Source organism: Trichechus manatus, unplaced genomic scaffold (assembly GCF_000243295.1).
Source record: "Trichechus manatus latirostris isolate Lorelei unplaced genomic scaffold, TriManLat1.0 scaffold00131, whole genome shotgun sequence".
Lineage (NCBI taxonomy): Eukaryota > Metazoa > Chordata > Mammalia > Sirenia > Trichechidae > Trichechus > Trichechus manatus.
Genome location: NW_004444067.1, coordinates 2,995,209 through 3,005,790, shown reverse-complemented (window position 1 = coordinate 3,005,790; position 10,582 = coordinate 2,995,209). Strand labels below are relative to the sequence as shown.

At 44.5% G+C, this 10,582-nt stretch overlaps 1 protein-coding gene and 1 non-coding gene across 2 annotated transcripts in view; one reads left to right on the top strand and one right to left on the bottom strand.

Moving 5' to 3' along the window:
• Positions 1–10,582, bottom strand: part of TMEM132B (transmembrane protein 132B) — a 215,783-nt gene that overhangs the window by 106,773 nt on the left and 98,428 nt on the right. The window lies entirely within an intron of this gene.
• TRNAD-GUC (transfer RNA aspartic acid (anticodon GUC)) lies at positions 623–693 on the top strand. The gene has a single exon. It is a non-coding gene; the product is annotated as a tRNA-Asp (tRNA).

Genomic DNA, 10,582 nt, shown 5'->3' with positions numbered 1-10,582 from the left:
ATCTAGTTAATGAATAACCCTCACCCTCCCTCCCCACCCTCGTAACCATCAAAGAATGTTTTCTTCTGTGTTTAAACCTTTTCTTGAGTTCTTATAGTAGTGGTCTTATACAATATTTGTCCTTCTGTGACTGACTAAATTCACTCAGCATAACGCCCTCCAGATTCCTCCATGACACGTAACAACTTCTAATCTGTATCAGTTGGGTTCTTCTGTGTAATAGATCATCCCAAAACATAATGGCTATCCAGCAGCTGACTGTATGCACAGGAGTGGGTAGAGTTCAAAGGCTTCAATGTCCCAGTGAATTCCTCAGGAACCAGCCACTCTGTGCTGTAGTCACTGGTCTATAGTTCTGACCTTCTACTTTCCATTTTCAAAGCCAGCCTGCGTTTCTGGAGCTAAGGAAGAGACAGCCCTATTGTATTTCCTGTGAAGAATGATGTCCTGCTGGAATCATCATACATCCACCCAGGCTGTGGAGTAACGGGGTGAGTGAGGATGTACGAAACAGTATTTCGAAGTAAAGGGTGGAGAACAGACTGAGGCTTTCTGTTCCCAAGCAAACAGAGCTTCAGCAGCCAGAGGTAACAGAATTCAGGCTTCCTTAGATTTTAACAACGCAGTGGTGGTTCAGTGGCAGAATTCTCGCCTGTCATGCGGGAGACCTGGGTTTGACTCCCAGTCAATGCACCTCATGCTCTTGTGTCATTATGACACTGAACAGGTCTCAGCAGAGCTTCCAAACTAAGATGGACTAGGAAGAAAGGCTTGGCAATCTACTTCTGAAGATCAGCCAGTAAAAACCCTATGGATCACAACAGAACATTGTCTGATCCCCATTCCGTCATGGGATTGGCACAAGACCAGGTAGTATTTTGTTCCTTTGTGTGTGGGGTTGCCATGAGTCGGGACCAACTTGATGACAGATAGCGACAACAACAAGTTTCCAACACAAATTAAAAATAAAAAAAACCTAACCACAGACCCAGAAGGGGAGCCAGGACATGCCACAGGACAGTGCCACAGGACAGTGCCACAGTGCTGCTCAGGACCCCCCACCTTCTCTGAGGTCTTCAGGTTGTTGGTTTCCTCTCAGTTCCCTTAACTTCAGCCAGGACAATAACACAAGTTTAGACCCATCAAGAATGACCCTGTCACAGGGAACATCTGGCTCAAGTGGCATAACACAGTTTATAAAGACAATGTTCTACATTCTACCTTGGTGAGTAGCGTCTGGGGTCTTAAAAGCCTGTGAGCAGCCATTTAAGATACTCCACTTGTCTAACCTCTTCAGGAGCAAGGGAGAATGAAGAGAACAAGACACAAGGAAAAGATTAGTCGAAAGGACTAATGGACCACAGCTACCACAGCCTCCACCAGACTGAGCCAGTACAGCAAGATGGTGCCCGGCTACCACCACTGACTGCTCTCACCAGGATCACAATACAGGGTCCTGGACAGAGCTGGAAAAGGATGTAGAACAGAATTCTAACTCACAAAAAAGACCAGATTTACCAGCCTGACAGACTGGAGAAGCCCCGAGAGTATGGCCCCTGGACACCCTTTCAGCTCAGTGGTGAAGCCTCTCCCGAAGTTCACCGTTTAGCCGGGGATTGGACAGCCTCATAAAACAAAACAGGACTAATGAGGCACAGCAGTCCAGAGACAAGGACTAGAAGTCAGGAGGGAACAGGAAAGCTGGTGATAGGGAACCCAAGGTTGAGAAAGGACAGTGTTGACATGTCATGGGGTTGTTAACCATTGTCATAGGGCAATATGTTTACTGACTGTTTAATGAGAAACTATTTGTTCTGCAAACCTTCATCTAAAGTACAATAAAATTTTTTTTAAAAAAAAAAAAAAAGAATGACCCCGTCACAAAGAGAGATCGTCATTAAATCCAGTAAAGATAATAAGTCAGGTCAGAAAACAAATTAGGATGGCCAGAAGTCATGCACATTTGTCTCTTGACGCTGGGAAATAGAAATTTAACAGTGACCCCAACCTCAGAGGGTTCTTACAGCACCTGAAAGCTTTATACTTAGAAGACAACATTGCTCGATGGCAAAATACTGTTTCACTGGAGTTTCAAGAGTAATCATCACAGCCCTTCCGGCCTCTGATATCAACTGTCAAAGCCTTCAAACAGTAAACCAAAATGCATTGAGAGCCCGTGTTCCTGCAGGCCCAGCATCCTTCACGTCTGCAGCAGACTGGTGTAAGACTAACCACCCTGTTCTAGTAAAATCGCAAAAGGATGTTTCTTGGTCAAACCATTCTGACTCGCCCAAGGTCATATGGCCAGCAAATGGCGGGGCCAAGATTTGATCCTAGGCAGTTAAACACCACAGTCCTCACTCATAAGCAGCACATCACAACACAATAGTGCACTAATAATCTAAGACCATGTAATAACGCAATAGAATAAAGCAGAGATCAAGCCTGATTTTCCATCCATGCCCTCTTCACTGAGAAATCATTCTAGCTGTCTCTTCACCAGCTTCTCATTGCTCAAATAATCTTTTTTTTTTAAAAACCTGGACAGGTCTTAGGACTCAGAGGAATGCAGCACGACCTAGTCACAGATGATGCTCCTTCCAGGGGCAATTTTATGACTCCCTGTACCACCACTACTCTTCTCACACCTGTCCTAAAACATGCACACACACCTGCATGCACACACACACACACACACACCCCTGTATGTGCACACACACCTGCATGCACACATACACACACACACTGCATGCACACACAGCTGCATGCACACACACACACACACACACACACACACACGTGCTATTTCTCTCCTGTCCTGGACAACTCTAATATACTTGCCAACACTTAAGTTGAATGGCAAGTGGACACTGTAGTTGAAAACCAGTAGGAAAAAAAAGATGGCTGTCCGTAGGGCTAAGGCTGGACCGGAATTGGTTCTTAGAACTGAAGATGGGGAGAAATGGAAGCTTAGAGAAACTCCATTTGCAGTGAGTGGAATGAGTCAAGAAGTCACAAGGTAGCTGTAGGGGGGTTTAACTGCAGCCCAACTTGCCTAATTTCATTGTATCTAACACTTAAAATTCAGATTGCGAAGCTCTTGCAGACTAGAATCAGGGCTGCTGGCTCACTCAATAAATGGAACCACAGTAACTTCCAAGAACTCTAAAATGGAGCTCAGGTACTGTTTTGGGTAAACGGATAGTAACACAATTCAATTTGACAGTTATTTCTTGAGTATCACTAAAATGCCAAGTATGAGGCATTGGTGGTAGGTTCAGTGGTAGAACTCTCACCTACCAAGTGGGAGACCTAGGTTCGATTCTTGGCCAATGCATGAGAACCCTATGGGTCACAACAGTCTGATCCACAATCTTTCATGGGAAGGGCACAGGACCAGGCAGGGTTTCTTTCCATTGTGCATGGGTTCGCCATGAATTGTGGGCTGACTCAACAACAGCTAACAATGACAACAAATGTCAAGTCCTAGTTTTGGTATAATAGGTAAGAAGATGAACTAGACCTAGTTTCAGTACTCCAAAAGCCACAAAGAAGGGAAGGGGATTTGTCCCAGCTAACTATATTATAGTGTGCTGATATTTCCAATGTACTGCTGCAACCTGCAATATGTAGATGACACAACCTTGCTTGCTGAAAGTGAAGAGGACTTGAAGCACTTACTGATAAAGATCAAAGACCACAGCCTTCAACATGGATTACACCTCAACATAAAGAAAACAAAAATCCTCACAAATGGACCAATAATTAACATCGTGATAATTGGAGAAAAGAATGAAGTTGTCAAGGATTTCATTTTACCTGTATCCACAATTAATGCCCATGGAAGCAGCAGTCAAGAAATCAAATGATGCACCGCACTGGGTAAGTCTGCTGCAAAAGACCTCTTTAAAGTTTTGAATACCAAAGATGTCACTTTAAGGACTAAGGTGCACCTGACCCAAGCCATGGTATTTTCAATCCCCTCATATACATGCAAAAGCTGGACAATGAATAAGGAAGACTGAAGAATTGTTGATGTGTTTGAATTATGGTGTTGGCAAAGAATATTGACATATCATGGACTGCCAGAAGAACAAACAAACCTGTCTTGGAAGAATCACGGCCAGAATGCCCGTTAGAGGCAAGGAGAGCAAGACTTCGTCTCACGTACTTGGACATGTTATCAGGAGGGACCAATCCCTGGAGAAGTATATCATATCTGATAAAGTACAGGGTTGGTGAAAAAGAGGAAGACTCTCAACAAGATGTACTGACACAGTGGCTGCAATGATGGGCTCAAACATAGCAACAACTGTGAGGATGGCACAGGATTGGGCAGTGTTTCGTTCTGTTATACATAGTGTTGCTATGAGTCAGAACCTACTCAACGGCACCTAACAATAATATTTCTAATAATAGTAATAATGTATGGGTAACACAAAAAACTGAGCAATTAATATGGTGGCAGAGGGCTGTGGAAGCAAAATGAGAATGTATAACGACAAGGAGAACTTTCCCAAGAGGAGAAAAGGAAGGACGAAATAACATGAAAAGCTGCTCGTTTTACCTTCTCACTTTGCAAGAGTCAAAAATGCGAGCATGCAATTAAAATAGACTATTTTTTAGAAATTCAATTAATCAGAGTGCTCAAGCTAGAGATAACCAGATTGATTTTCTGATTAAATGGGAACCAAAGAAGAAGCCTTTTGTTTCCTCTTTTAAGAATCATTTCTGGACAATACCCTGACATTACGTACCTTCTGGACTTAGAAAATGCAGTCGAGTAGCCTCAATGGATACTTTCCTTTCTGACCAAAGACCTTCCACAGTTTCAGAGCCACTATCCTGAGTTTCAAAATCAAAAGACACATTGCATTGGGAAAATCGGCTGCAAAAGACCTCTTTGAAGTGTTGAAAAGCAAAGATGTCACCTTGAAGACCAAGGTGCGCCTGACCCAAGCCATGGTGTTTTCATTTGCCTCGTACGTATGCGAAAGCTGGACGATGAGTAAGGAAGACCAAAGAAGAACTGACACCTTTGAACTGTGGTGTTGGCGAAGATTATTGAATATACCATGGACTGGCAAAAGAAGAAATAAATCTGTCTTGGAAGAAGTACAACCCGAATGCTCTTTAGAAGCAAGGATGGCGAGACTTTGTCTCACATACTTTGGACATGTAATCAGGAGGGACCAGTCCCTGGAGAAAGACATCATGCTTGGTAAAGTAGAGGGCCAGCAAAAAAGAGGAAGACTCTCAATGAGATAGACTGACACAGTGGCTGCAACAGTGGGCTCAAGCATAACAGAGATTGTGAGCATGGCGCAGGACCGGGCAGGGTTTCGTTTTGTTGCACATGGAGTTGCTATGAGTCAGAACTGACTTGACGGCACCTAACAACCACAACATCCTGAGATTCAACAGTGAATGAGTTAGGGATGTTTGATTGTAAGCAACAGACACTGACTGGATAACTCGAACAGAAAATGGATTTGTTCGAGGACACTGGATGGCGCACTGATTTAAGAAAAACTGAAAAACTAGGTCCGAGAAACAAGAGAGGCCAGGGCGACTCTGGGGACCTGGGTAACGTAACAAGCCAACAGCCTCACCAGTTCCACAAATGAAATGAATGCGCTCAGACTGTCTTTTCCAGCCTTGCATTAATCTACTCAAGAGTCAAAGTTCCTGGAGAAAGCATCTGATTGCCTGGCTAGCGGTCCTATCCCCACGCCTTGGTCAGTTCATGGTTGTTGTTGTTGTTAGGGGTCACTGGGCCGGTTCCGACTCGGCAACGCTATGTACCACAGAACGAAACACTGCCCGGTCCTGCGCCACGCTCACCCTGGCCCACCTAGCCATAACTCACTGGACCAGGGCAATATCTGACCCACGGAAACCAATCCACCGGCTGGCAAATAGCCAATCAGATTTTCTTTTGATAAACTGAACTTAAAGACATGAGATTGAGTGGTAAGTCAATATTAAGGGCATAAGTGTGAAGTGAGTTTCCAGAAATTCTTTCCTGTGAGGTTGGAAAATACCCTTGTCTTGACCTTCTTGAGGCCCAGTTATTCGACAGAACCTGTATTTCATGAGTTAACCCATCATCCTTCCAGTAAATTCCTTTTTGGCTCGTGCCTGGATGGCTATTCTTCTCAAAGCAACAGTTCCTATCCAGTTCAAGGTAAAAATTTCACCCAGACCTCAGCCAACAGGGAGCCAGGTACTAAGTAACCTGGTGTTTCTCTTTGCCAAAAAAAAACGATTAACAAGACCAAAATGTTTTAATCTATATTTTAAAAGGCACACATTTAAAAAATCCAAAATGTCCAGGTAAGAATGTCTGAGCTACACCAAAGGCCTTCACAGCTGATCAATAATAACTAAAGCTGCAAGCATGTAAGACTCCCCATGTCAAAAATACAGCAATTTTGCTTTAGAGAGGGGGGAGAAAAATAAGGTTCTTGGAAAACAATTTTCTGAGAAAGGCAATCAAGCGAAGGAAGAATTAACTCTCTTAGCTAAAAGATCCTTGAGAATTCCCTCTCATAAGAGAAAGGCTGGGCTGAGAGACAGAGAGAAAATGCACCATAAACCAGAATAATTGCATTACTTCACTGTCTGTGTGGCTCAGTTTCCTCCTGATCAATTCTTAAAATTATAAGATCGGTTTCGAGCTGGAATCTTTTCATCATCCATTCAGACACCTCTAAGCGAAAGTGAAATATTCTGTGCTCTAAAAAAGGCATATGCATCCAGGTTAGATTCAAACCCGGTGAGCAGGGAAGGGTTCGGGCGATTAAGATGTAAATTGCCGGTTGTCAAGGGGTTGATGAGAGCCTGGGTCTGAGAGAGCTGGCATTAAACCAAACTGCAGAGAGGTTTTCCTGAGCCTGATTCTAAGTCTCCAGGCAGCTTCTTCTCAAGTGTACTCAGCACTCCATCCACACTAGGTTGCCATCCACCAACAACTACAGATTTGGGTAGAGAGGGAGCCAAGGCTGTATGGTGTCCCCAGGAAATCATTCCTCACCCTTTGTGCCTCGATGTTGAGAATGAACCTCAGATCCCTTTCTGGTCTCCCACAGGTTGCAGCCCTTACACAGAGCTATTTCCTCGGAGACTGCAGCCCAGTTGGCATTCAGGCCTAAGCATTAAGATATCTGTTACCCGTGGCCGTCGAGCTGATTCTGGCTCATAGCAATCCTACAGGACAGAGGAGAAGCTGCCCCCAAGGTTTCCAAGAAGCAGCTGGTGGATTCAAACTGCCGACCTTCTGGTTACCAAACGAGCTCTTAACCACTATGGCACCAGGGCTCCAAGGTATCTGTAAGGGAATTATAATGGTGTGTGTGGCTTAACACTTATTGTGAATAGGGGATGGGGCTAAAGCCAGCATACATTCATCCAGGTGGGGCTACCCGGACCAGTGGGCCTCAGGACAGCAGAGGAGCTAGCTCTGGGCCTACCTGGAATAACGTGAACCATTCTAAGATTCTTTCCTGAGGTTTAACATAGTGAAAATGTTAATACTACCTAAAGCAGCGGACCTACAGATTCAATGGAATCCCTATACAAATCCCAGCAACATTCTTTGCTGAAATGGAAAAACTAATGAACAAGTGCATAGGGAAAGGAAAACTCCAAACAGCCAGAACAAAACTGAAGAAAAAGAACAAAGCAGGAGGCCTCACACTCCCTCGTATCAAAACATCCTGTACAGCTACGGTAATCAAAACAGCGTGGTATTGGTTCAATGAGAGACACACAGATCAGTGGAACAGATCTGAGAACTCAGAACTAAACGCAAACATTTATGGACAACTAATTGTGACAAGGGGTCAAAGTCCATCCAGTGGGGCCGAGACAGTCTCTTTAATAAATGGTGCTGGCAAAACTGGATATCCACCTGCAGAAACAGGACCCATATCTCCCAACAAACAGAAAAACTAACTCAAAATGGATCAAAGACCTAACTGTCAAACCTAAAACCACAAAATTCCTGGAAGAAAATATAGGGAGAAAACTGTGGGACCTAATCTTCTGAAAAAAATAGGATAAAAAGCATTAAAACAAGTGCATGAATAGGAGACAACAAAATAGATAAATGGGACCTCTTAAAAATTAAAAACTTATGCTCATCAAAAGACATTATTCGAAGAGTAAAAAGGGAGCCTACAGACTGGAAAAAAATTTTCAGAAAAGACATATCAGGTAAGGGTCTAACCTCCAAAATTTAGAGAAAACATCAATGACTCAACAACAAAAAGACAAACACCACAATTATAAAATGGGCAAAGGACATGAACAGAAATTCACCAAAGAGGGCATCCAAGCAGCTAACAAATACATGAAAAGAAGCTCATGCTCATTAGCCATTAGAGAGATGCAAATCAAAACTACAGTGAGATACCAACTCATTCCTACTAAAACAGCACTGATTAAAGAAACAGAAAACAATAAAAGTTGGTAAGGATGTGGGAGATTGGAACCCTTACTCATCGCTGGTGGCACTGTAAAATGGTACCACCACTATGGAAAATGCTTCAGCTCTTCCTCAGAAAACTAGAAATAGAGCTACTTTACAATCCAGCAATCCCACTCCTAGGAATAAACACTAGAGATCTGCAACTACTGACACACCCAGTTTCATGCACTCCTATGTTCCTCGCAGCTTTGTTCACAACAGCAAAACAATGGAAACAACCAAATTGCCCATCAGTGTATGAATGGATAAGCAAATTGTGGTACCTACAGACAAAGAACAATGATGAGTCCGTGAAACTTAACACGGATGGACCTAGAGGGCGTAATGCTAAGTGAAATAAGTCAAGCACATAAGGACAAATATTGCACGATCTTTCTTTCATAAGAAGATAAGAACACATGAATATAGAGAGACCAATATTCATTGGTGGTTACTAGGGACAGACGGTGGGGAGGGCACTCCGGCACTCACAGACTGAAGATATACCAGAGAGACGACTTCAGAGGACAAATGTCAGAGATCACAGATGACTGTCTCTCTCTTCGGACTACTTCCACTTCAATGAGAGCCACTCCCTCGACGTGCTGGAGGGCTGCTGGGTCCTCTACAAGATGCCCAACTCCCAGGGGCAGTAGTACCTGCTGAGGCCAGGGAGCACAGGAGATATCCTGACTGCGAGAGTATGAACATGGACGTTGGTTCTTTTAGCCGAGTCATGGATATTTCCTGAAATACTGACAGTCTCCATTTTTCTCCTTTCGAATCTATTAATATATTGAGCTTGTGTTTCTGGCCAAAAAAAATATATATATATTCTTTCCTGCTAACTCTTTAGCATCTGGTAGAGTTGGACAGGACATTATCACTGAGTAATCCATTTCTAGATAACAAGTAGACACACAAAGAACTAGTGCTTCACCTGTTCAAGGTATTAATTATTTAGCAGCTGCCTTGTTCTCCTCATCAACTTCATCAATGACAATTACATCCAAACTCATAGGAATGCCAGTACTTTTCATCAGCAGACCTTGCTGAAAATAATAGCTAAATCATAACCTGAAATAGCCTACATTCTCCAGGAAGTTTCTGATCATTGAGAGGGGAATGAGAAGTGGGAATCTACCAGGTCTCAGCAGAAGGAACTTTGTTCCTCTACTATGTTCATGTCCACTGGCCGTGCAGTAGGAAACACAGTACATGAAGCCATGGACGGATGGGGGCTGTGCTCAGTGAATGGCGAGGGGGTAAGGACAAAAACTAAGCCTCTGTAAGGTCACTACAATCAGACCTGAGACAATGAAGGACCTGACAAGACACCAGCTGCCCTGGAAGAACTGTGGAACCCGGTCTGAGGCACCTGACACACATCTCTGCATTGTACAGCCGGACAGCACCATGGGACCTGGTTTGAGGTGCCTGGCACGTCCATCTCTGCATTGTACAGCCGGACAGCACCATGGGACCTGGTTTGAGGGGCCTGGCACATCCATCTCTGCATTGTACAGCCTGACAGCACCATGGGACCTGGTTTGAGGGGCCTGGCACATCTACCTCTGCATTGTACAGCCTGATGGCACCATGGGACCCAGTTTGAAGTGCCTGGTACATCTATCTCTGCATTGCACAGCTGGACAGCACCATGGGACCCGGTTTGAAGGGCCTGGCACATCTCTGCATTGCACAGCCGGACGACACCATGGGACCCAGTTTGAGGCTCCTGACATGCACATCTCTGCATTGTACAGCCGGACGGCACCATGGGAGCCAGTTTGAGGTCCCTGGCACATCCATCTCTGCATTGTACAGCCGGATGGCACCATGGGACTCGGTTTGAGGGGCCTGGCACATCTGTCTCTGTATTGTACAGCCAGACAGCACCATGGGACCCGGTTTGAGGTGCCTGGCACATCCATCTGTGCATTGTACAGCCAGACAGCACCACGGGACCTGGTTAGAGGTGCCTGGCACATCCATCTCCACATTGTACAGCCGGATGGCACCATGGGACCCGGTTTGAGGTGCCCGGCACATCCATCTCTACATTGTACAGCCAGATAGCACCATGGGACCCGGTTTGAGGTGCCCGGCACA